At 44.4% G+C, this 26,392-nt stretch overlaps 1 protein-coding gene across 1 annotated transcript in view; it reads right to left on the bottom strand.

The window, feature by feature from the left end:
• Positions 1–26,137, bottom strand: part of ABCG2 (ATP binding cassette subfamily G member 2 (JR blood group)) — a 176,152-nt gene extending 150,015 nt beyond the window's left edge. The window contains exon 1 of the mRNA XM_069743442.1: positions 26,032–26,137. The gene's annotated coding sequence lies outside the window, so the exon portion shown is untranslated. The remainder of the gene's footprint in view (positions 1–26,031) is intronic.
• Positions 26,138–26,392: the final 255 nt, after the last annotated feature.

Raw genomic sequence — 26,392 nt, 5'->3', positions numbered from 1 at the left:
GCATGAAAGTAATTTTTAATGTGCTGTCAATTTGCAGTTTCTAATGCTGGTAACTCTAATGAATGTATCCTCTACAGCAGAAGTCACTCTTGGTCTTACTTTCTTGGCAGTGATGCTCATGAGAGTAAGTTTCATAATAGTGATTGACGGTTTTCATGACTGCACTTGACGATACTCTCAAGTTTCCGGTAATATTTCTCATTTGCTAACCTTACTGTCTTAAAGTAATGATGGATTGTCATTTTTCTTTTCTTATTTTATTGTCTTTTGTCATAGTCTGCCTTTGAACAGATGTGTAATGGGGCTCAGCACTGTGTGCACCTGTGTACCAACACTGCCTCTCCAAATCACACCTTATGGTTGCAAAAACTTTCTTTTTCCACAAATGAACTCTTGACGAGGCATAGTTGTTCATTGTAAGCCATTGGCGGTGACTATTTGAAGACGTTGTTTTAGAGAATGCTGAGAGAATGTAAAGCTGTTGTCACATTAAATTGGGGTTATTTCAAGGAATCTAAGTGTTTCTTTGAGGTTTTGCTACTTGCAGTTTGAATCTACAATGTGCACATTCAAAAAAGAACAGGGAAAACCATTTTAGAAACAGATTTGACTAGTAATTTAGATGAGAATCAATTTCTTAATTTTAAGAATTTCTGTGTGGGAAAGCTCTAGTATGGGGATAACATTTTGTGGGGAGCACTAAAGTGCAAGTTTTACTGTGAGGAAATGTATTAAATCAACATTATAACTGTGTGGGGACACTTTCTTTGCCATTATTATTTATCTGGCACTATTATTTTTTCGGGTATTATCTGTTTTGTACTATTCTTCCAGCACTAGGAAAATATTAAAGGAGGTAGCAAGATGAAAAGTGTGGGTAGAAGATTCGGATGGTGATGGTAAAGTGAAAAACTAAAAGACAAATGGGCAACAGAACTCAATAGAGACAAGTAAAGCGAGGAGAAGTTATCATGATGGCCTGGGTAAGGCAGAGAGAAAAAGCAAAGTTAATGATATTAGTTTTTATGGTAGTTAGATTTGACTATGGTATGGAGATATTATTTGGTTTTCAACACATCAATGAGGGACTGTGTGTTGGAATAATTCCTAAACCTGTTTAGAATACGAGCACACTGCATGACCAAATATTGTTATTATTTTTTTGTGTGTGAATGTTATTCAGCAGAAAATTGTGGGGTAGTAAATGTTCTTGCTACAGGTAGGGAGGGGATATACAGAGGCTTGCTGTGGGGCTCAGTCTTTTGTACTTATGGTCCTTGGCATACAATATGTGTGATAAGGAGCAGTATAGTCATTAGTCACTTAACTATAATGCTTTACTGTAATTAAAAGAGAGAACTCATCATAATTTGTGGCAAAACAGGAACTACGGACTATTAAGCGCAACCAAGCATCTAGTCTGTATAAAAAAAATCTTATTTGAAATTGTAGTTAATTCTATTAATGGGATCAAGGGTCCTGTTCTCTGCAGGATCACTTACGGTATTTAATTAAGACCTAATGCCAGTCCTACAATTTCTCCTGTATCCCGTGCTCACAGTTTTCAAAATTAAATGAATTAATTGTTCTTGTTCTGATCCAAAGTTCAGCAGTCTTCAAACGTATAATTCTACTCAATTAATTATAAAGTGATAAATACTTTCATTTTTTTGCCTTAAAAATGTAAGATGTTGGCTCTTTACACTGGAAAAAATGCCTTGAATTTTGTTTCTGCTTCTTATTGTTGCTCTTACAATGAAGTTAGGGAACCTGTCACCTGAATTTGGCGGGACCGGTTTTTGGTCATATGGGCGTAGTTTTCGGGTGTTTGATTCACCCTTTCCTTACCCGCTGGCTGCACGCTGGCCGCAATATTGGATTGAAGTTCATTCTATGTCCTCCGTAGTACACGCCTGCGCAAGGCAATCTTAACTCTTCTTCCAAGAACCATATCTACATTTTATTTTTGCATCATGATAGCCATATGAGGGCTTGATTTTTTTGCTTGATGAGTTGTAAAGTGGTTGTATTTGTGTCATTCAAAGCTACCATAAAATGTGCTGAAAATAGTGGGGTGAGATGTAAAAACAAAAATGCAATTACACCATTGTTTTGGTGGTTTGTTTTTACAGTGTGTATTGTGCAGTAATAATGACCTGGCAGCATGATTCTTCAGGTCAGTGTGGTCACCGTGATTCCAAATATTTATTAATATTTATTTTATACTTTATGGTTTGAAATATTCAAAACTATTGAAAAAAAAGTAGTTTGCCTTACTGTATTTTTTGTTCCATTGAGCGGCAAATACAGAAAGTTTGATGTTTTTTTTTCTTTTCATTTTTTGGGGAAGATGCAGTGATTAAAAAATGGCAGTTCTGGAATTTAGATTTTTTACCATAAAAGTTCATTCATTTTAGATCTTTAAACGCCTGTTTTTTAACCCCTTCAAATGTAGAGCTGTGAAAATTTAAAAAAAATCACATTTTTCACACAAAATAGTTAATTTAGCCCCAAATTTTTATTTTCGCAAGGATAGCAGGAGAAAAAGGACTAAAAAATGTATTGTCTAATTTCTCCTGAGTGCGCAGACACCCCATATGTGGTTGAAAACTTCTTTTGAGGCACAGTGCAAGGCTCAATAGGGAAGAAATGCCATATTTGAGTTCACATTTTGATGGAGTGGTTTGAGGGTGTCATGCCACATTGGCAGAGCCCCTGAGGTGCCAGAACAACAGAATCCCCCAATATGAGACCACATTTTACAAACTACACCTCTCAATGAATTCATCTAGGGGTTCAGTGATCTTATTGACACCACAGGTGAGTCACAGAATTGTTTACCATTGGGCAATGAAGAAAAAAATAATTACATTTTTACCACCAAAATTTTGTTTTAGCCACAGATTTTACATTTTCACACTGGGAAAAGGGTAAAAATGGCACCGCACACAATAACCATGAACACTGACACTTGGATAACACGTGTTCCCAGTGTAGGCTCGTGCACAGTATTTTCAATTCAAGTTCGATGTGACAAAACATTGCTGCATTCCCGAGTTGGATGTGATTATCGGATCGCACTCGACAATGTAAGTCAATGAGTCCATGGAAAACATTGGATTGCACTCGGATGACATCTGAGTGCAGTCTGATTTTCACTGACGTGCAGAATTGAGAAGATTGAGAAACTTTTTCCTCCATCTTCTTCTCATCCAAGAAAATCCAATCACATTGTGATCACAATCTGATCAAACTCTGAATAGAGTTTTATCAGGGGATTATTTGCACAATTGGCCGATTCTCTTGGATAAGGGGATATACGCTGGTGTGACCATAGCCCGGGGGAGTCAGGAACCTATGTTTTAAAAAAAAAACCGGCGTTGGTTCCTCTGCATTTTTGTTAACCAGCCAGGCAAAACTCACAGCTGGGGGCCGCAACCCTCAGCTGTCAGCTTCAGCAAGGTTAGCTATCAAGAATAGAGGGGTCCCCACACCGTATTTTTTAATTTTTTAAATGAGAGTTAAAGGTGCTAGCAGGGAACGGAGCCTCAGTGACCGCAGGTAACATTGATGACGTCACCTCCAGTCACTGGAGTAACCCACACCGGGTTTTTTTAAATTTATTCACAGCGCAGGAGCGGCTGATGAATACTCCCATCCGCCCCTCCTGCTCTTGCTGTTATTAACGGCAGCAGGTGTCGGATGATGGGAGCAGTAGTCCCATCAGCTGACACCAGTGACCAGAGCGCTCACGCTGTCTTTTGACAGTGTGGGAACAGCAGCTCTCTCTTACAGCGGGGATGATTTCACCGCCGATCAGAAGCGGTGTTTGCCATGCACATGACAGTGCGACAAACACCCGGTGTTTGGGCAGCCGAACCCGAATAGTAACACGGAGTTCCTGGTGAAGTTCATGTTCAGTGTCTGTGCCCGAACAGTAGGTGCTCAGTACAGACGCCGAACTTTACTGTTCGGGTTCGCCCATCTCTAATCTTTAACAAAAAGAATAATGAAGGAAATCGCTGATTTACGAAATATGTAGGATAAGTTTGATCCTTATGGTGCCTCGCACCTGCGGCAGTCACATGGGCTACACGTGACTACTGATGTCATGCAGGTCCTGCAATCTCCGGTCACCATCCTACCACAGGAATCGATCGCAGCACCTGAACATCCACACCTGCCCGGTAGAGCCACACAGAGCACTGTCACCAGCAGGGACAGTGCTCTGCTCCTCTCCTTGCCTCATCTACTCCACAGCAATACCTAAAAATGTCCTCCTCACCGCTTCTGCACTGGTATGCAGCCTCAAATCCGGCAAAAGATAATTATTACATACAGCTTTGTCAAAAATTAAGAGACCATTGCAAAATTTTCAGTTTGTCTGATTTTTCTCTTCATAGGTATATTTTTTAATAAAATGTAAATTGTTCTTTTATTCTATAAACTACTGACAAAATGTCTCTGAAGTTCCAAGCAATACATTTTGTATTTATTTTCTGACAAAGAGAAATGGTCAAAATAACAAAAAAATGCGTTGCTTGCAGACCTGAAATAATGCAAAAAAAACAATGTTAACAAATCACACTGCTTTTGGGTGACCTTATGCCACTTCTGGTACCAAAATGTAAGCAGCTCTTCTTTGTTTGATGGCTTGTGACTATCCATCTTCCTCTTGATTACATTCCAGAGGTTTTCAATGGGGTTCAGGTCTGGAGATTGGGCTGGCCATGACAGAGATTTGATGTGGTGGTCCTTCATGCACACCTTGATTTACCTAGATGTGTGGCATGGCGCATTGTCCTGCTGTAAAAACCAGTCCACAGAGTTGGGGAACATTGCTTGAGCAGAAGGAATCACCTGTTTTTCCAGGATAACCTTGTATGCGGCTTGATTCATACGTCCTTTGAAAAGATTAACCTGCCTAATTCCAGCCTTGCTGAAGCATCCCCAGATCATCACCGATCCTCCACCAAATTTCACAGTGGGTGCAAGACAATGTGGCTTTTACACCTGTCCAGGTCTCCTTCTAACTATTAGATGACCCTGTGTTGGGCAAAGCTGAAAATTAGACTCAGAGAAGATTATCTTACTCCTGTCCTCTATGGTCCAAGCCTTATGGTCTTTGGCAAACTTCAGCCTGGCTCTCCTTTGCTTCTCATTGAGGAAAGGCTTTTTTCTAGCTTTACATGACTTGAGTCCTGCCTCTAGGAGCCTGTTATGAACTGTTCTTGCCGTACACTTCACCCCGGCTGCCATTTGCCATTGCTTTTGTAGGTCACTTGATGTCATCCTGCGGTTGCTGAGTGACATTCGAATAAGATGACGGTCATCCTGGTCAGTGGAGAGTTGTTTTCCCCCTCTGCTGGTCTGTAGCTTTGTTGTCCCCAATATCTGCTGCTTGACCTTGTTGTAATGGACTGGTGTCTTAGAAATTTTAAGGTTTGAGGCAACATGAAGCTCACTGTGTCCGTCTGCTAGTAAAGTCAGAATTGAGCCCTTTTCTTCACTCAATACTTTTTTTTTCAACTCCTTTGGCATGGATAAAAGTTATTTTTTCATTCCTATTAGGGTAGTTTCACACTTACGTCGGGCCGACGTACCGAAACACGTTGCTAAATTTCTGCATGATGTGGACAGCGGATGCAGTTTTTCGATGCATCCGCTGCCCATTCTGAAGTCCGGGGAGGAGGGGGCGGAGTTTTGGCCGCGCATGCTAGGTAGAAAATGGCGGACGTGACGGACAAAAAGTGTTCACTTGAACGTTTTTTTGTGATGACGGTCCGCCAAAACACGACGGATCCGTCACACGACGGATGCGACGTGTGGCCATCCGTCGCGATCCGTCGCTAATACAAGTCTATGGGCAAAAAATGCATCCTGCGAGCACATTTACAGGATGCGTTTTTTGCCCAAAGCGACAGATTGCGACAGATGACAAATGACGGAAGTGTGAAAGAGGCCTTACTTTTGGCATATTACTAGCACTTGTTTTGCCATCCAGCTTGTTCTATTGCAAGAGGATTGTGAACACCACAGCAGGGTTTTTTATACTTTCCTTCATTAAATAAGATTTGGTTCAGGTGTTAACCTAATCAGAAGCACATTAAATGGAAACCTGTCACTCCCCCCTGGCGTTTTTAACTAAAAGAGCCACGTTGTGCAGCACTAATGCTGCATTCTGTGAAGGTGGCTCTTCTTTTTGTGGTCCCTTCCAATGCTGCAATGTTACTTTTTATAATTTGCATGCCATACCTTTAGTCTGTCTGGGTGGCACGTCTTTTCCCCGGACACAACCATCTCCCAGCCATCACTCAGCCCCTCCGTGCACCGGGCGCCACCTCCTCTGCCTTCAGTAATGCACCCATCCTGCGCCTCCATTCTGTCATTTGCTGCTCCCATCCTGTCTTGTGCTGCTCCCATCCTGTGCCCCTGTTCTGTCATGTGCTGCTCCCATCCTGTGCCCCCGTTCTTTCATGTGCTGCTCCCATCCTGCGCCCCTGTTCTGTCATGTGCTGCTCCCATCCTGCGCCCGTTCTGTCATGTGCTGCTGCCATCCTGCGCCCCCGTTCTGTCATGTGCTGCTCCCATCCTGCGCCCCCGTTCTGTCATGTGCTGCTCCTATCCTGCGCCCGTTCTGTCATGTGCTGTTCCCATCCTGCGCCCCCGTTCTGTCATTTGCTGCTCCCATCCTGTGCCCCCGTTCTTTCATGTGCTGCTCCCATCCTGCGCCCGTTCTGTCATGTGCTGCTCCCATCCTGCGCCCGTTCTGACATGTGCTGCTGCCATCCTGCGCCCCCTTTCTGTCATGTGCTGCTGCCATCCTGCGCCCCCGTTCTGTCATGTGCTGCTCCCATCCTGCGCCCCTGTTCTGTCATGTGCTGCTCCCATCCTGCGTCCGTTCTGTCATGTGCTGCTGCCATCCTGTGCCCCCGTTCTGTCATGTGATGCTCCCATCCTGCGCCTGTTCTGTCATGTGCTGCTGCCATCCTGCACCCCCGTTCTGTCATGTGCTGCTCCCATCCTGCGCCCCCGTTCTGTCATGTGCTGCTGCCATCCTGCACCCCCGTTCTGTCATGTGCTGCTCCCATCCTGCGCCCCCGTTCTGTCATGTGCTGCTCCCATCCTGCGCCCCTCTTCTGTCATGTGCTGCTCCCATCCTGCACCCGTTCTGTCATGTGCTGCTCCCATCCTGCGCCCCCGTTCTGTCATGTGCTGCTGCCATCCTGCGCCCGTTCTGTCATGTGCTGCTGCCATCCTGCGCCCATTCTGTCATGTGCTGCTACCATCCCGCGCCCGTTCTGTCATGTGCTGCTTCCATCCTGCGCCCGTTCTGTCATGTGCTGCTGCCACCCTGCGCCCCCGTTCTGACATGTACTGCTCCCATCCTGCGCCACCATTGTATTATATGCCTCCCATAAGATGCTCCATTATATATGCCCCGTATGCTGCTGCCATATATATAAAAAAAAAATACCATACTCACCTATCGTCGCTGGGCGCCAAGTGCTGGGGGCCTGAGCAGGCGGGGACACCGGCGCGCTGTGGGGGTCAGGTGCCGGTATCGCCGCTAGCTCAGGCCCCCAGCACTTGCTATACTCACCTGTCTGTCCCGTTCCAGCGCTGCGCGCCGCCATCTTCCGGCTCCTCTGGCTGTGACTGTTCAGTCAGAGGGCGGCGCCGGCGCGCATTAAGCGCGTCATCGCGCCCTCTGAACTGGGAACGTCACAGCAGAGGACCCGGGAGACGGAGCCGCACGCAGCGCTGGAACGGGGGACAGGTGAATATACTTACCCTCCTGGCGGTCCCTGACTCTCCGGTGGAGATCGCGGTGTGCGTTCAGTGTTTACGCATACCGCGATCTCCTGGGAGCGTCACTCTGTGAGGCCCAGATTGCGCCGGCGCTTGCGCTTGCGCAGTCTATAAAGGCTTCAGACAGAGTGACGCTCCCAGCGTTATATTATAGATTTTTGAGTAGAATGTATATTGTTCTTTTATTCTATAAACTTCTGACAACATGTCTCCGAATTTCCAAGCAATAAATTTTGTATTTTTTTTCTGAAAAGAAAAATGGTCAAAATTAAAAAAACACAGTGCTTTCAGACATCAAATAGTGCAAAGAAAACAAGTTCATAATCATTTAGAAACAACAATACTAATGTTTTTATTCAGAAGAGTTCAGAAATCAATATTTTGTGGAATAACCATGATTTGTAATCACAGCTTTCATGCGTCTTGGCATGCTTTCCACCAGCCTTTCACACTGCTTCTGGTGCAAAAATTTAAGCAGTTCTTGTTTGTTTGATGGCTTGTGACTATTCATCATTCTCTTGATTACATTCCAAAGGTTTTCAATGGGGTTCAGGTGAGATGTGGCTGCGCATGACAGGGTTTTGATGTGGTGGTCTCTTAATTTTTGCCAGAGCTGTATATATGCTGAAATTAGAGTAATTATACAAAAAGATAAATACTCACTTCAACAAGAGCATATTTAATATGATATAGACAATGGCCAAGCCAAATGTGCATAATGCACCATTGTCAGTGCCAAGTCAAAATAGTATAGCCAAGTGTGCAAAGTATGCAGCAGTCCCTACAGTAGAACCAAATGTACAAAGTATGCTAATCTCGACGCGTTTCCTCCAAATAGGTTCATCAGGAGTACATACTGAGTAACTGTCACACTGTAGTCTTAAAGGTAGGGAAGCGCAAGTCTCCGACCTTTCTATGCTCCTGTAAAAACCATAATCTGTCCCCTCCCACACCCCATGAGCCATGGGACAGAAATTAAAGATAAACCAGACACAAAGACAACAGGGAAAACAGAAAACCTCTATCTTACAACAGCACTACCCAACAATAGGAAGGAGAATAGTGACTGTGAGGAATAAACTAAATGGGAAAAGGGGACCAGGAGATAAACACACACAACAGCAAACTATAGAACACCACAACTCCATCTACTTAGCTTTTGCACACAGCACAGGAAGACGAATCTCCAATAGTAACAACAAACTTCTATTCAGCACAGCGACTCCTAAGAGCAAGGAAGCAGAGCTTTTACTGGCAGGACAGAGAAGGTCTCACTAGGTTTTATAGGAAGAGGTAACAACTAGATCAGAAGCATCTGAAATGGAACTGCATGTTTCTGACCAGCATTGAAAGGGTTGTTAACCTCTTCAGCACCAAAGGAAACCAAATTCATTTAATATGGGATCCAAATACACAGACTAAATGGAAGATCTGTGATTCACAATACGCAGTGATCTTCTACCCCAGATCTCCTAGATTGACGTTACACACTCCAGACATCAACCTGACTATGCTCCTGATAAACCCTAATCTGTCCCCTCCCCCACCCCATGGAGTCTGGGACAGAATTGTAAGGTAAACAAGACCTAAAGACAAAACAGGGATAGCATAGGATCACTATCATACAAAAGAACTCACCAAAGATAGGGATGAGAATAGCGACAGGGAGGAATAAACTAAATAGGAATAAGAACAAGGAGATAAACACTCATGTATAACAGCAAACTACAGATCACTACAACTACTAATCCAACTACACAGCTAAGCACTTAGCAATAGAAGAAGATTCTTTCATGGCAAGGAAGAAATGCCCAGAGCTGGTATATGTAGGGATTAGAGATGATTAACAGCAGCAACTGCTGTGTGCAAAAAAAGCTGAATGTTTCCAGCCAGCATACAAAGAGTCCTTAACCCCTTCAGCACTGAAGGAAAAGAAAATCCATATAAAATAGAACACAAATCATGCCATCTCTAAAGAGGACCTGCAATTAATTTCCTGTTGTGACCTTCTAACTACAAGTCTCCCGGGGGGACATGACACCCTCATGATAGTAAGTTCATCATAAGTTCATCAACTAGTCAAAAATGTGTAGAACATGTCAATACTTAGCTTCAAAATGCGGTCATAGCAGCTCCATTTGATGATAAGGTGCTCTAGTACATAGGTTGAACATGGCGAGGCTAGAGGAGGAGTGTGGTGCCGGAGTCAGCACCTGCGCATAGGGCAATCTCCGGCGACATTTTATTGAAGACAAATTTGCACACAGTGTCTTCAACAAAATAGTGCCATATAACGTGGTATGCACGGTATGCACATGCACTAATTACCGCGCCATTTTATTTAAATATTTAATGCAGATGACAAGCTGCAAGGGAGCAGGGGAAAGGTGAGTAGAAGTGTTTATTGTTTTTTGTATGTATGTATTGAACAACAGTAGCGCAGGCAGGATGGAGAAGCATATACAACTCTGGCAAAAATTAAGAGACCACCACATCAAAACTCTGTCATGGGCCGCCCAATCTCCAGACCAGAACCCTATTGAAAACCTCTGGAACGTAATCAAGAGGATGATGGATTGTCACAAGCCAAACAAAGAACTGCTTAAAGCAGTGTGAAAGAATGGTGGAAAGCATGCCAAGAAACATGAAAGCTGTGATTAAAAAATGGTAATTAGACCTACCGGTAATTGTATTTCCAGGAATCCATCCTGACAGCACCATGGAGGACGTCCTTCTTATCCATAGTGGGACAGGAAACCACGAGAGTTTAAAAGGACCCTCCCCCTACCACCCTTCAGTGATTTTCCAAAGTAACACATCTGGATGGATGCAAAAAAGAGAATTTTATTTTGAACACACACAACTGCTATACAAATGTTACATCACATAAGTATGACGTGTTGTAATAGGGAGGGAACTAACAGTGATGTCAGGATGGATTCCTGGAAATACAATTACCTGTAGGTCTAATTACCATTTTCCAGGTCACCACCTGACAGCACAATGGAAAAGTACCAAAGGAGATTTGGTCCTAGGGTGGGACTACTGCCTGAAGCCACCTTCCTGCCAAATGCTAATTGAGATGACACTACATTTAGTTTTTAATGTCTAGAGAAGGTGCTAAAGGTACCGTCACATTAAGCGACGCTGCAGCGATCTAGACAACGATGCCGATCGCTGCAGCGTCGCTGTTTAGTCGTTGTGTGGTCGCTGGAGAGCTGTCACACAGACAGCTCTCCAGTGACCAACGATGCCGAAGTCCCTGGGTAACCAGGGTAAACATCGGGTTACTAAGCGCAGGGCCACACTTAGTAACCCGATGTTTACCCTGGTTACCATTGTAAATGTAAAAAAAAAAAAACCACTACATACTTACATTCCGGTGTCTGTCGCATCCCCCGACGTCAGCTTCCCTGCACTGTGTAAGCGCCGGCCATAAAGCAGAGCGGTGACGTCACCGCTGTGCTCTGCTTTACGGCCGGCTGGCGCTGACACAGTGCAGGGAAGCTGACGCCGGGGGATGCGACAGACACCGGAATGTAAGTATGTAGTGTTTTTTTTTTACATTTACAATGGTAACCAGGGTAAATATTGGGTTACTAAGTGCGGCCCTGCGCTTAAGTAACCTGATGTTTACCCTGGTTACAAGTGAACACATCGCTGGATCGGCGTCACACACGCTGATTCAGTGATGTCAGCAGATGATCCAGCGACGAAATAAAGTTCTGGCCTTCTAGCTCCGACCAGCGATGTCACAGCAGGATCCTGATCGCTGCTGCGTGTCAAACACAACGATATCGCTATCCAGGACGCTGCAACATCACGGATCGCTATCGTTATCGTTCTAAAGTTGCTCAGTGTGATGGTACCTTAAGACTAGACCAAGATGCAGCCCTACAGATCTGTTCTGCCAAAGCCCCCCCTTTCTCTGCCCATGAAGCGGCTACAGCTCTAGATGAATGGGCTTTAAGCCTGTCTGGGGGGCTCTTTCCCTGTGCCTCATAGGCTAGGCTAATTGTGGATCTGATCCTTTTCGCAATGGTTGATTTTGATGCCTTTCTTCCCTTATTTGGACCCCTATAAAGGACAAACAAATTACTATCCCATCTCCAGGACCTAGTTGCCTCCAAGTATCTGAGTACTGTCTCCCTAACATCCAAGTTATGTTAGAAACTCTCTTTCTGGTTTTTAGGGAGCTGACAAAATGAGGGGAGCACCACCTCCTGATTCATATTTGAATCTGAGACAACTTTAGGGAGAAAAGCTGGATCAGGTCTTAAGACCAACCTGTTATCGAAAACCTACAAATAAGGATCCTGGATAGAAAGGGCCTGGAGCTCTCCTAGTCTCTTTACCGACGCGATCGCCACGAGAAAAGCAGTTTTTAGGGACATTAGGGACAGACTACTAATATCTAGTTCGCTTTCTAGATCATACGGGTGTCTGCAGTTGGTTAAGGACTAAATTTAGGTCCCAAGGCGGGACAGTTTTTGTTATTAAGGGTTTTAATCTCTGAACTGCTCTGAAAAAAACAACTTATCCAAGGGTGAGATGACAAGGTAGAGTCATAGAAAACACTAAGTGCCACCACCTGTACCCTTAAGGTACTGGGTCTAATACCAGCTCTAAAGTCTGATTGAAAGAAGTCAAGGATTTTGGGAATATCAGTGTGGTCACTATCAACTGTCGCCTCTCCACAATAGCTACAGAATTTTTTCCAAATTTTATTATAAATTGAAGAAGTTACTGGCTTCCTACTTGCTTGCAGTGTAGAGATAACTTTGACAGACCCTTTGATCTTAGGACCTGGCATTCAGGATTCAGGCTGACAACCGGAGGGTTTCTGGGTTCTGGTGCAAAATAGGTCATTGATGGAGGTCTCTTCTTCGGGGCAGAAAAAAGGGTTCCTCCTCTGACATCTTCTTTAGTAAGGGGAACTAACTCATCTTTGGCCAGAAAGGCACTACAAGAATGACCCTGGCCTTGTCCTCGGAAATTTTCCTGAGAACTCTTGGCAATAGAGCAAGAGGAGGGAATGTGTATAACAGGCCGCTGCTCCATGACTGTTAAAGGGCATCGATCCCAGCTTGGCCCTCTAGTGAGTGAGTAAAAGGTCCTGACCTTTGCATTCTGTCTCACTGCAAAAAGGTCTACATCTGGTCTTCCCCAAAGTTGGCATAAGTCTCTGAAGACCTCATTGTTCAATTCCCATTCTGTTGATATCACTCTTTTCCTGCTTAGGAAGTCTGCAACTTGGTTTCTGTCCCCTTCCAGGTGTACCGCCAAGATTGAGAGTATTGTCTTTTCTGCCCATCTGAAGATTGGATCTGCCAGCTGTTGTAGAGCTAAGTGTCTCGGACCACCTTGATGATGAAGGAAGGCTACTGCTGTTGTGTTGTCTGACAGTACTTTCACATGCTTGTTTCTCACCAAGGACTGGGTGGAGGATAGGACTTTCCAGACTGCGAGTAGCTCTCTGTAGTTTGAGGATTCCCTGCTGTCCTTTAGACTCCATTGTCCCTGGTAATATTTTTCCTGGACATGTCCTCCCCAGCCTTGCTGACTTGTGTCTGTGGTGACTACGACTTCGGGAGAATGAATCCAAACAACCCCCTTTCGAAGATTCCTGGGAACTGTCCACCAATGCAAGGAAGTTTTGATCCGAGGGGATAAGCGCATCTCTTTGTCCAATGAACACTGTCTTGTGTCCCAGGATGCGAGGGTCGCCTGTTGAAGTTGCCGAGAATGAAAATGGCTCCAGTTCACACAAGGGATTCAGGCCGTCATCAGCCCCAGGATCTTCATGGTATCCCTGACAGAGACCCGTTTTTTGTAAACTGACGGATTTTGTTCACTATGCCGGACAATTTATCTTCTGGTAGAAAGGACATTCTTACACTCGAGTCTAGCATGATTCCTAGAAATTTTATTCTCTGTTTGGGTACTAGGTCGGATTTTTACCAATTTATGATCTGAATCTGAATGTCGTCCGTGATGTCCTGATTTCTCAGATAGGCTACCACCTCCACCATAAGTTTTGTGAAAATTTTGGGGGCTGAAGCTAGGCCAAAAGGTAGGCAGCAAAACTGATAGTAGAAAATTCTGCCTTTTTTTTTCCACTGCAAACTGGAGGTATTTTTGGTGGCCTGGGTAAATTGGGACGTGGTAATATGCGCTCTTTAGGTCTAGAGTACACATTACCACCCCTTTCCCTAGGAGGGGAATCATGGACCTTATTGATTTCATTTTGAACTTCTTGTATTTTACCCATGTGTTTAGATGTCTGAGGTTTATAATTGTTCTTGATTCGCGGAGAGGTACCGGAGTAATTACAGCTACCTCTAGGAGGTCCTGAATGTCTATCCACATGGGAGAGGTTGAAATGAGATGGGAACTGGATATCAGGAATATTTCTGGGGGTAACGAGGAGAATTCTATTTTGTACCCCTGGGAGATCAGCTGCAGGATCAGCAGGGCTTGTGGTAATTTGTTGCCAACCCCCAGGAACCTGGTTAGGCGCCCCCCTACTCTGGTGGCGTAATTTTCTCTGATACCGCAAACCTGAACCCGAGAAAGTGGTCTCTTTAACTCTGGCTAGTATCCTCCCCTTGGGATAGCTCTATCTTCCCTGTTTCCCTTTCCCCCTGAAGTCTGTTCTCTGACTATAACGGGGTCTACGAAACAGCTGAAATTGTTTGCGTTTCTCTTCTGGAACCTTTTCTTTTCATCAGAGGCCTTCTCTAAAATATCATCTAGGACCGTCCCAAACACCATTCCCCTTGAGAAAGGGAGAGCGCAAAGTTTATTTTTGGAATGCATATCCCCAGACCAGTTTTTAAGCCAGATGGCTCTTCTGGCTGCGTTTCATAAGGATTGACTCCTAGTCGTGATTCTCACTGATTCCGCCGAGGCGTCTGCTAGGAAATCGGTTGCTAGTTTTAGAAGTATAGTTTCTTTAGGGGTTTTGGATGATAATTGATCCGCCAGATCATCTACCCATAAATGAATAGACCTCGTCAGTCGTCACTGATGTTGCTGCTATATTAGCGCGTATAACAGCTGCCGAACTTTCCCATTTTAAGAGCCCATCTTCCTTCCGATCCATAGGCTCCTTTAGATTAGAGGAGTCTTCAAAGGGAATGTCGGTTCTCTTGGATACTCTGGCCAAAGGAATGTCTATTTTGGGAATGTCCTCCCAGTCCTTGACCTCCTCCGGATCAAACGGTAGATGAAGCCTAAAGTCTTTGGAGATAGTCAGTCTCTTTTCTGCCGCTATCCATTACTCCAAAATCATAGAACGAATATGGAGGTTCACAGGAAAGACTTTTGAGGTCTGAGTACGTAGCCCACCAAACATCTCATCCTGAACTGAGCAAGTTGTTGGGGGTTCCTCAATCTGCATGGTGCGTCTTACTGCCCCCAGTAGCTCGTCTGTGTCCACAGAAGAGAATAAGTACCTCTTCCCTCTTTCTGAAGGATCTCTATACTCCTCATCCTCCAGATCGGAGTCGGACAAAGTCCCCTAAGAAGAGGAGACCGAATACCTCACTCTTTTCCTGGATTGGCCTTCAGACTGCATGGGTTGAGGACAAACAAGAAGAGAAACAGACACTTGCACCTCCTCTCTGATAATAGCCCTCATATTTGTTGTTACACCACGCAATACTTACCTCTTCGGCCGGTGCGCTCCCGACGCTCCTCTTCGCTCCTCTCCGCCTGCATTCCCTGGTGTTCGTGCCTTCGGCCGTCCGCGCATGCGCAGACGTGCTCCTCTCACCGCCGGGGCTTCTGGGAGGTTGTGACCCGCTGGCTCCGCCCCCAAATATGGCGGCGCTCGTTGGGTATTTCTCTCTAGCATCTGACCGGGTAAGACGCCTTTGCGTCTATTGCGTTTGCTGGTTATTACCAGCATCACCTTAGGTTCCTAGGCTCCGTGCATCTTTGGCTTTGTCTCAAGTTTGTCTATTCCTGCCATGCCCTCCAGTTCCGTGTTCCTGCTGTGCCTTCCAGTTCCGTGTTCCTGTTGTGCCTTCCAGTTCTGTGTTCCTGCTGTGCCCTCCAGTTCCGTGTTCCTGCTGTGCCTTCCAGTTCCGTGTTCCTGCCGTGCCTTCCAGTTCCGTGTTCCTGCTGTGCCTTCCAGTTCCGTGTTCCTGCCGTGCCTTCCAGTTCCGTGTTCCTGCTGTGCCTTCCAGTTCCGTGTTCCTGCTGTGCCTTCCAGTTCTGTATTCCTGCCGTACCAGCCAGTCCTGTGTTCCTGCTGTGCCTGCTAGTCCTGAGTCTCCGTTGTTTTCGTTTACGTGTGCCTTCACCTTCCCGGTCAGTACTTTGTCTTTTAACGCCTCTATCTGTCCAGTGTCTCCGCCATTCTAGCCTCTTCAGTAGCACCATCTTCCCTCCGTCCTCCCTCTCTGTTCTTTCTTCAGTCGTCCCTTTGGCTCCGGCAGTTGCGGCTTCATACTCCTTGGGCCTGTCCCTAACACTCCCTGTACAGGGGGTGGCACCATCTGGTTCACTCGCTCTCGGGGGCTCTGAAATCATGACCCCGAGGGTCCACTTCCTAGTCCTCATAGTAAGCAAACCCCATGGATCCCGCTGGAGCTGCGGCTGCTCAGAAAGAGCTTGTTTTCCTGCGGGAGAACCAGACTCGGATGATGTCCTTTATGAAGTCTATGGACTCCCGTCTCTCAGCTCTCCAGTCCTCTGATCCAGGGAATGCTTCCCAGCTGGCCAGTTTACAAGAACTGGCACAGCAGCGTGACCCTCAGTCCCATATCCTGGGATATATGGCTTCTGTTGATAATCGTCTTCTTTCTCTCCAGGCAGCCGCGTCCGGTCCCTCACCAGCTCTAGCCCCTCATCCTACTTCTCGTTTGGCCAAACCTCCTCGCTTTAATGGAGATCCCAAACTATGTCGGGGATTTCTCAATCAGTGCCGTCTTCATTTTGAGCTCCTTCCTTTGCAGTATCCTACGGATCAGGCCAAGGTGGCTTTTATTGTTTCTCATTTGGAGGGAGATGCTTTGGCCTGGGTTAATCCTCTTTGGGAGTGGGATGATCCAGTGGTTCATCAGCTCACTCCATTTCTAGAGACTTCTCATCGGGTTTTTGATGAACCAGGTCGCTTGGCCTCAACCACTGAGGCATTGTTTAATTTGCTTCAGGGGTCTTTAACTGTCGGGCAATATGTTATTCAGTTTCGGACCTAATCTTCTGACCTGGGCTGGAATAATGAGGCGTTACTAGGGGCTTTCTGGCGAGGGCTTTCTAGCCATGTTAAAGATGAATTAGCAGGTCGAGATACTCCAACTAATCTGGAGGATTTAATTGCCTTGGCAACATGAATAGATCTTCGCTTTCAAGAACGAGCTCAGGAAAGAAAATTTCCTCGTTCTTCTATGACTTCCCGTAGGCCTCCCAGTCCACGTCCCAGGATCTCTACTTCTGTTTCCGCTCCAGAGCCTCTGCAAATTGATCATGTTAAACTCTCCGAACAACGTCGCAAGGAGAGGCGCTCCCAGGGTCTCTGTTTTTACTGTGGAAGTCCCTCCCGTCTCCTCCGTTCCTGCCCAGACCATCCGGAAAACTCCTCTGCCTAGGTCAGGTAAGAGAGGCCTCCCTAGGTGCATGTGAAACCTCTCAACCCCTCACTCTGCCCGTTTTGTTACATGTTCTTGGTAAACGTTTTTCTCTTGAGGCTTATTTGGACTCGGGTGCAGCGGGAAATTTTATTAGGTTGGAGGAGGTAAATTCTCAGTTCCCGTAAGGTCTTTAGAGAATCCTCTTCTCGCTTCTGTTGACGGAAGGCCCTTGCAAGAAACCATAACTCAAGTTACACACTTGGTAGAGCTTCAGGTAGGGGCTCTTCATAGGGAGAAAATCTCGTTCTTTGTTTTAGCTAACATTTCTCATCCTATTCTCCTCGGCCTTCCGTGGCTGCGACTCCACAAACCTTTGCTAGATTGGCATAAGGGCAATATTCTTCGTTGGGGAGATTCCTGTCGGTCTCGTTGTCTGCTGCCGGTGCGTCCTGTGGGTGTTCCCTGTCCCTCTCCCATTCCCTCCGGGTTGCCTTCTGCTTTTTCTTCTTTTTCGGATGTTTTTGATAAAAAGGAGGCAGAGTCTCTTCCTCCGCATCGACCCTACGATTGCCCTATAGATCTCGTTCCTGGTGCCACGCCTCCTAGGGGAAGAATCTACCCTCTCTCGCCTGCAGAGACTCAAGCTATGTCGGACTATGTTCAGGAGAACCTCGCTAGAGGTTTTATTCTGAAATCTTCCTCTCCAGCTGGGGCAGGTTTCTTTTTTGTGAAGAAGTATGGTACTCTTCGCCCGTGTATTGATTACAGGGGATTAAATAACATCACTGTGAAGAACAAATACCCCTTACCTCTTATCTCTGAACTTTTCGACCGTCTGAGAGAAGCATGAATCTTCATCAAGCTTGATTTTCGGGGAGCCTACAACTTGGTTCGCATCCGTGCAGGAGACGAATGGAAGACTGCGTTCAACACTCGGGACGGACACTACGAGTATTTGGTGATGCCTTTTGGGCTTTGTAATGCGCCAGCTGTGTTTCAAGAGTTCGTCAATGACATCTTTCGAGACTGTCTCTAAACCAGTGTTGTTGTCTACTTGGATGACATCCTCGTCTTCTCTCCTGATCTATCCACCCATCGACGAGACGTTCGCCGAGTCTTACTTCATTTAAGGGAGAATCATCTCTTCGCTAAGATTGAAAAATGCATCTTTGAACAGTCTTCTATGCCTTTCCTAGGTTATATCGTTTTCGAGGAAGGTCTGAAGATGGATCCTGAGAAGGTGTCTGCCGTTCTGAATTGGCCCCGACCATCGGGAGTAAAGGCTATTCAGCGATTTCTTGGCTTTGCCAATTACTACAGGCAATTTATTCCTCACTTCTCCTCTCTGTCTAAGCCAATCTCTGCTTTGGTCCGCAAGGGGGTCAATCCTAATCTTTGGCCACCGGAGGCTGAAACAGCGTTCCAAACTCTGAAGCAAGAATTTGCTTCTGCATCGGTGCTTCATCGAATAGATACCAATAGGCCATTCATTCTTGAGGTGGATGCGTCCTCTATCGGAGCCGGAGCTGTACTTCTACAGAGGTCTAACTCGGGTCGATTAGTCTCCTGTGGTTTTTTCTCCAAGGCATTTTCTCCTCCTGAACGTAATTATTCCATCGGTGACAAGGAATTGCTTTCCATCAAATTGGCCCTGGAGGAGTGGCGGTACCTTCTTGAAGGGGCTGTTCATCCTTTCGTCATTTTTACTGACCACAAGAATCTGGCCTATGTTCAGTCAGCCCAAAGGCTGAATCCTCGACAAGCCAGATGGTCCTTGTTCTTCGGACGTTTCGATTTCGAATTACATTTCCGACCTGGAGATAAGAACATCAGAGCTGACGCCCTATCTCGGTCTTTTCAACCGTTAGATGTAGAGGAGAGACCTACGCATATTCTTGATCCAGCTAAGATTGTTTCTTTGGCTCCTCTAGATGTGATCACACCGCCTCCGGGAAAGACCCTCATATCTAATCGTGACAAGTTAAAGGTCTTACTTTGGGGTCATTCCTCCCAGTCCGCTGGACATGTTGGAGGTAAGAAGACTCTCTCCCTGATTTCTCATTATTATTGGTGGCCTTTTCTTTGCCAGGATGTGTTGGATTTTGTTGCTTCCTGTTATTCCTGTGCTTGGAACAAAGTTCCTCGACAGCTGCTTTCTGGTTCTCTGCTTCCACTTCCTGTACAATCTGTTCCCTGGACTCATATTGCTATGGACTTTGTCACCGACTTACCAAAGTCCTCTAATTGCACTGCAATTTTGGTGGTGGTAGACAGATTTTCCAAGATGGCCCACTTCATCTCTCTACCTGGCCTTCCATCTGCTCCTGACCTAGTGAAGATCTTTTTACTTCAAGTTTTTCGACTCCACGGAATCCCTCAGCACATCGTCTCCGATGGAGGAGTCCAGTTTACCTCCCGTTTTTGGAGAGCGCTTTGTAGTCTTATGCAGGTATCACTAGATTTTTCTTCTGCTTATCATCCCCAGTCCAATGGTCAGGTAGAGCGTGTAAATCAAATCCTCATATCTTATCTTCGTCATTTTACCAATGCTCACCATGATGACTGGGTGTCTCTTCTTCCCTAGGCAGAATTCGCCTACAATAACCACACTAGCGAGTCTTCATCTAAGTCTCCTTTTTTTATTGTTTTTGGGCAACATCCCGGCATTCCTCTCCCTGTTCTCCCCACTTCAGGCGTATCGGCGGCGGATTCCTTGTCCCAGGAGTTTTCCAAAATTTGGCAGGAGACTAAGGAGGCGCTTGAAAAGGCTAGTAGCAGAATGAAAAGGTATGCTGACAAAAAGCGTTTTGATGTCCCTCCTTATCGACCTGGCGATAAGGTCTGGCTTTCCTCTCGCTACATCCGACTCAAAATTCCCTCTCAGAAGTTAGGTCCACGTTACATTGGACCCTTGGAGGTTTCTAGCCAAATTAATAACGTAGCATACAAGCTGAAATTGCCTGCTTCCCTACGCATTCCTAACGCTTTTCATGTATCACTCCTCAAACCAGCAATTTTTAATCATTTTCATTCTGTTTCGTCACGTTCTCACCAACCTATTTCTTCCGATGCCTCTTTTGAAGTTAAGAATACACTCGCTAAGAAATCTGTCAAGGGCAAGACGTTTAATTTGATTGATTGGAAGGGGTTTGGACCCGAGGAAAGGTCTTGGGAGCCTCTTCAGAATATCAATGCTCCTCTTGTCTTGAAGAGGTTCCTTTCTAGTTCTAAAGGGAGGGGGGGTAAGAGAGGGGGTACTGTTACACCACGCAATACTTACCTCTCCGGCCGGCGCGCTCCCGACGCTCCTCCTCGCTCCTCTCCATCTGCATTCCCTGGTGTTCGTGCCTTCGTCGGCCGTCCACGCATGCGCAGATGTGCTCCTCTCACTGCCGGGGCTTCTGGGAGGTCATGACCTGCTGGCTCCGCCCCCAATATGGCGGCGCCCGTCGGGTATTTCTCTCCAGCATCTGACTGGGTAAGATGCCTTAGAAACCCCCTATATGTGAACTCATTTTAATTAACGGCGCTGTGGTTTAAGTACCCTTAACTGCCGCCGTTAAAGGCGTATCGGCCATCGTTAAGGGGTTAAAAGTGATCCAAACTGTTATCTTCCCCAAGATGGTACTGATAAAAATGTAAACTTAACCCACAAAAAACAAGGCCACACTAGTGTCTTTGGCCTGTTAATGGAAATATAGGAGTTTTCCACAGTGCTGGTAGTGCAAAGGCTCTGAAAAAAAATACATGGCGAAATCTGTATTCACAAATCCAAATGCTCCCCTCCCTTCTGAGCCCCACAGTGTGCGTTAACTGCAGATAGAATCAACTTGTTTGGTATTACCCAGAAGGGTGTAATTTCTAAAATGGGTTCACTAGGGGGTATTTCTGCTGTTCTGTCACTTAAGAGCCTTGCAAATAAAATCTGCAAACAACTGTTCTAAGGAAATCTGCGCCCCAAATTCATAGAGTGCTCCTTCCCTCCAGAGCCTTCCCGCGTTGCCGAACAGTATTGTAGAGCCGGGGCATTGCGGAGTCAGGAGAATTTATGTAACAAATTATGGGGCCATTTGTATCCATTTTGCCTTGTTAAAATGTAAAATCTGGGGTTAAAACAAAATTTTAATGGTAAAAATGTCATTATTTTTTAAACCCTCCCAAAGGTCTAAAATTCTGTGAAACAACTGTGGTGTCAATATTCTCACTGCACCCCTAAATGAATTAATTGAGAGGTGTAAAATGGGGGTCTGATGTTCAAACACCTGAGGGCTTCGGCCAATGTGGCATTGCATTCACAAATCATTCCAACCAAATCTCCATTCCAATAGTAATTTCCGACCACATATTGCTAGTAACAAATTATGTCATCCATTTTCAACTCTTAGCCCTTTTAAAATCTGAATTCTACATTTTTGTGGAAAAAAAACATCGTTTTCAATTTCTACAACTCAATGTTATAAAATTCCAAGAATCACCTGTGTGTATAAGGTGCTGAGTACACCCATAGATAAATTCCTCAGGGGTGTAGTTTCCAAAACGGGGTCATTTGTGGGGGGTTTCTGCTGTTTTGGAATTGCAGAAGCTCAGCAATTGTGCATACGCAATTTATTTCAGCGCTTCCTTCCTACCTTACAAGTAGTTTATAACCACATATGGGGTATCAGCAAACTCAAGAGAAATTGCTCAAATAAATTCGGGGGGCAATTTTCTCCTGTTACCTTTGTGAAAATGAGAATTTTTTTGGCTATATTAACATTTTCAAGGAAAAATTGTAATATTTCATTTTCAGGGCCCAATATTACAAATTTCAGTGTCAGTGGGTTCACTCGTACATGAATTGCTTGAGGGGTGTAGTTTCCAAGATGGGGTAACATGTGAGTGTTTTTGCTGTCTTGGCCTGTCAGGGCCTCTGCAATTGTTATATGGTATCTGCAATCTATGCCAATTTGCACCTAAAAATCAAATTACGCTCTTTCCCTTCTGTGCCCTGCCATGTGCCTAAACAGTAGTTTCCAGTCATATGTGGGATATAGTTGTACCTAGGAGAAATTACAGAAGAAATTGTAGCTTTCTTTGGTTGCCCTTGTAAATATTATAAAATTTGGGGCAGCTAGATCCACAATTTAGAGGAAAAAAAAGCGTAATATTTTATTTTCAGAGCCCAATGTTATAAAATTCAACAGATCACCTGTGGGTTCAAAATGCTCAGGACATCCCAAAATAAATTCCATGACAGGGTGCAGTTTCTAAAATGGGGACACTTATGAGAAATTCTGCTTTTTTGGCACCTCAGGGGCTCTAGAAACATAACATGGTGTACTTAATTTGTTCTAGATAAATTTGTGCTCCAAAAATCAAATAATGCTCCTTCCGTTCCGAGCACAGCCGTGCGCCCAAACGGTAGTTTCCGATCACATATGGGGTATCAATGTATTCAGGAGAAATTGCACAATAAATTTGGTTGTCTCTTTTCTTCTTCTACCCTTGTGAAAATAAAACATTAGAAGCTTTTAGTAAAAGTTTTCATTTTTTTCTTCCATTTTGTAGAAAGGGATTAAATATGTCTAAAAGACAACGTGATATTGTCTAGTTTCTATATATCAAGGAGGGCAACAAAATTAATAAAGGGGATGGGAGAACTACAATACCCAGATAGATTAGCGAAATTAGGATTATTTAGTCTAGAAAAAAGACAACTGAGGGGCGATCTAATAACCATGTATAAGTATATAAGGGGACAATACAAATATCTCGCTGAGGATCTGTTTATACCAAGGAAGGTGACGGGCACAAGGGGGCATTCCTTGCGTCTGGAGGAGAGAAGGTTTTTCCACCAACATAGAAGAGGATTCTTTACTGTTAGGGCAGTGAGAATCTGGAATTGCTTGCCTGAGGAGGTGGTGATGGCGAACTCAGTCGAGGGGTTCAAGAGAGGCCTGGATGTCTTCCTGGAGCAGAACAATATTGTATCATACAATTAGGTTCTGTAGAAGGACGTAGATCTGGGGATTTATTATGATGGAATATAGGCTGAACTGGATGGACAAATGTCTTTTTTCGGCCTTACTAACTATGTTACTATGTTACTATGTATGTCATACTTCTGACCCGTGTACTCAGGAATCAGGATTCAGAAATAAAAGGGATGCAATATTAAGTAAAACCACTAGGTGCCACTAAAATACATCTTAAAACACAGCATATACAGTGTTCTAAAAAGTGCAGTAACAACAAGAATCTGAAATAATGCAAATATTCATTTAGGAGGAAATCGTCACTTCCTTTACATGTAGGATGTACTTAGTTCTTAAAAGGGATCTGTACTAATGTTTAATTAGGTCGTACATGTTGCAGTCACAGTTTGCAACACAGTATTTATAAGACCAGGGTCACACGTGCAAATATTCGCTCATGTGAGAGAATCGGGCCGATTATGGTAATGAAATGATCAGGTTCCCTCACATGACAGAATCGCAGCACAGAGGTGGGGAAGATGGAGAACAAAATGTCTCCATCTTTTCCATTGACTCTGTGCGAGTACCTAGGACTGCACTCGGATGACATGTCTGCAGTGTACGAGGGTCTAAAGCAGAACCCAATAGGTTGTCTGTCAGTGTAGCTATAACAAGCCTGACACTGACAGGTTCTTCTATAGTGGAAAGAAACAAATAATGTATAAAGTATGCAAACATATGGAAAATATTTTACTAAAACTATTATGCAAATGTAAGGCAAAACAAAGTACGGTATATATTCTTTAAGCTACCCCCTCAAAGTCACTGCCAATTTTCATTTTTGCGGTCTCAATTTTTACTGCCCTTTTTTCAAAGTTTTTATTTTTTTTTACATAGGCATATGAGGCCTTGTTTTTGCAGGATGAGTTGTAATTTTCAATGCTACTATTCACTTTACCATAGACGGTAAGAAAAAATGGCAAAAAAAAAATTCCAAATGTGGTGAAATGGAGGGAAAAAATGCAATTCTGCCATCAGTATTTGGTCAGTATTTTACCTCAGCATTTGTAAGCCAAAACCAGGAGTGGAACAGTCAGAGGAAAAGTAGAATAGAAACACGTCACCACTTCTGTATTTATCATCCACTCCTGGTTTTGGATTACAAATACTGAGGTAAAATACTGAACGTGTGAACGTGGCCTTAAGTACATACTCTCATTCAGGCTAACGTATACTGTGATGGAGTCATTAATCTTTGTCGGGGGGATTGAGAGACAGGGGCGTACAGTAGGGTAACCATACTGGAGGCATTCACTGTGGGGGTATCATACTGCGTTTGGGCCACTTGTGTTGACATCATACTTTATTATCTGTATTATTTTCAAGGTTATTTATTCTTTGTTATTGCATATTTAAATTAGGCAATTGGACCATATGTTTTTTTCTGCTCTTACAGAGCATATTATATTATTCCAATATTTTATTCTAAGATCTATTAATTAAAATGTACGGTACTTTGTTCGTGGACGAAACCCTGTTAACTTTGTTTCCATATGAAAAGGTCATCATTATATTCGATGATACAGAATACCGTCTTCAGTTGTTGACATTGTTTTAATAAATGTTAAGGTCGGCCCATGACTTTGTTCAAGCTTTAATTTTGTCCCTCTATGTATTTGAGGTTGACATCTCTCGTCTAGGGTCATGTGAATGGAGCTGTGCAGCAGTGTCCTGCCCAGCAGTTAGCAAGGGGTCACTGTGAAGGGGAGAGCTGCAGCTCCATGGATGACGAGAGTCCTGGCAGTCGAACAGCAGGAATGAAGCCTTTCATGAGTTTGGCTCTATACAAGCTCGGCACACACAACACCTACATACACTTTTGGGGCCTGATATAACTAAATATGCTTCTGATTTCATTAGACCGAGCAATTCAATCAGTAAATAAATAACCCTGGAGATTTACTAAGCGTAATATACCAGAATTCTGAGCCAAAGCACATGCCGCGTACTACATTTATTAAGCTTTTTTGACAATTTTTTTAACTCGCTCGGCAAAGAGCCTATCTGAAACAGTAGCAAGGCTTGAAAAATGACACATTATGCCACAATATGGCACAAGTAAGCCAGTAGGTTGTGTAGACAATTTAAAGATTTACCGAATGTATCAATCAGCATGAGCCTCTTTGATAATTTTTAGACTGCCTAGTCTAAGTTTACGCTGCCTAAAAATATGACAGAATGAATACATCTGCACTGTTGTTCCTTCTGGCACTGTATTGTGGAGCATGTCTTCTACTAGAGAATTTCTTCTCAATATGGTGCCATATGGTGCATCATATATGGCACACAGGCTACCTTTGGTTCTACAGTACAGAGCCACAGGGACGCCGTGCACCTTTTAACTGCCTGCAATGCAGCACTGCCATGTGCATGAGGCTCTTTAGATAATACACATTTTCATAAAATGATCTAAGTTACTATCAATGAATATATATTAATATAAATATGTGCATGGAGTTAATGATCTTTTTTTCTTACATGAAGTTCTCATGCTTCTCCTAGTAAATGTGCAGAGATGTTCTCCGCTTTCATATTATGAGCCAATTGTGCATAAAATGTATATAAAGCTGATATATGCTGTATGATAATAGCATTGAATGTGAAATATACCGGCATTTTCCACTCACCAGAGGAGCACATTCCTTGCTGCTTCTCTCTACTCCGCGGGTGATAGTGGTGCCTTCTCTAGATGGCCAGGCCACATCTGACGTGTGTAATCTCTAGATAGAAGCGCTGCCGAAAATATTATCAATAAGAAACAGCAGTGAGCTACAGTTTAGCCTGCTGTAGAGTTTACAGCATGGTAGACAGATGGGCACATGGGAACACCAGGAACACACTGCTTTTTAGGCAATTATTTCAAATCTATATCATTTACGGTAAGCAGCGCTGTGAAAGTTTTAGGGTAAGTTCACACAGGGCGTTTTTGCTTTTTTTTCTGCAGCAAAACCTGATTTCTTGGCAGGAAAGAAGCCGCGGCAAAAATGC

The sequence above is a fragment of the Ranitomeya imitator genome, chromosome 1, assembly GCF_032444005.1.
Source record: "Ranitomeya imitator isolate aRanImi1 chromosome 1, aRanImi1.pri, whole genome shotgun sequence".
NCBI classification, from domain to species: Eukaryota; Metazoa; Chordata; class Amphibia; order Anura; family Dendrobatidae; genus Ranitomeya; species Ranitomeya imitator.
This window is presented reverse-complemented; position numbering and strand designations above follow the sequence as displayed.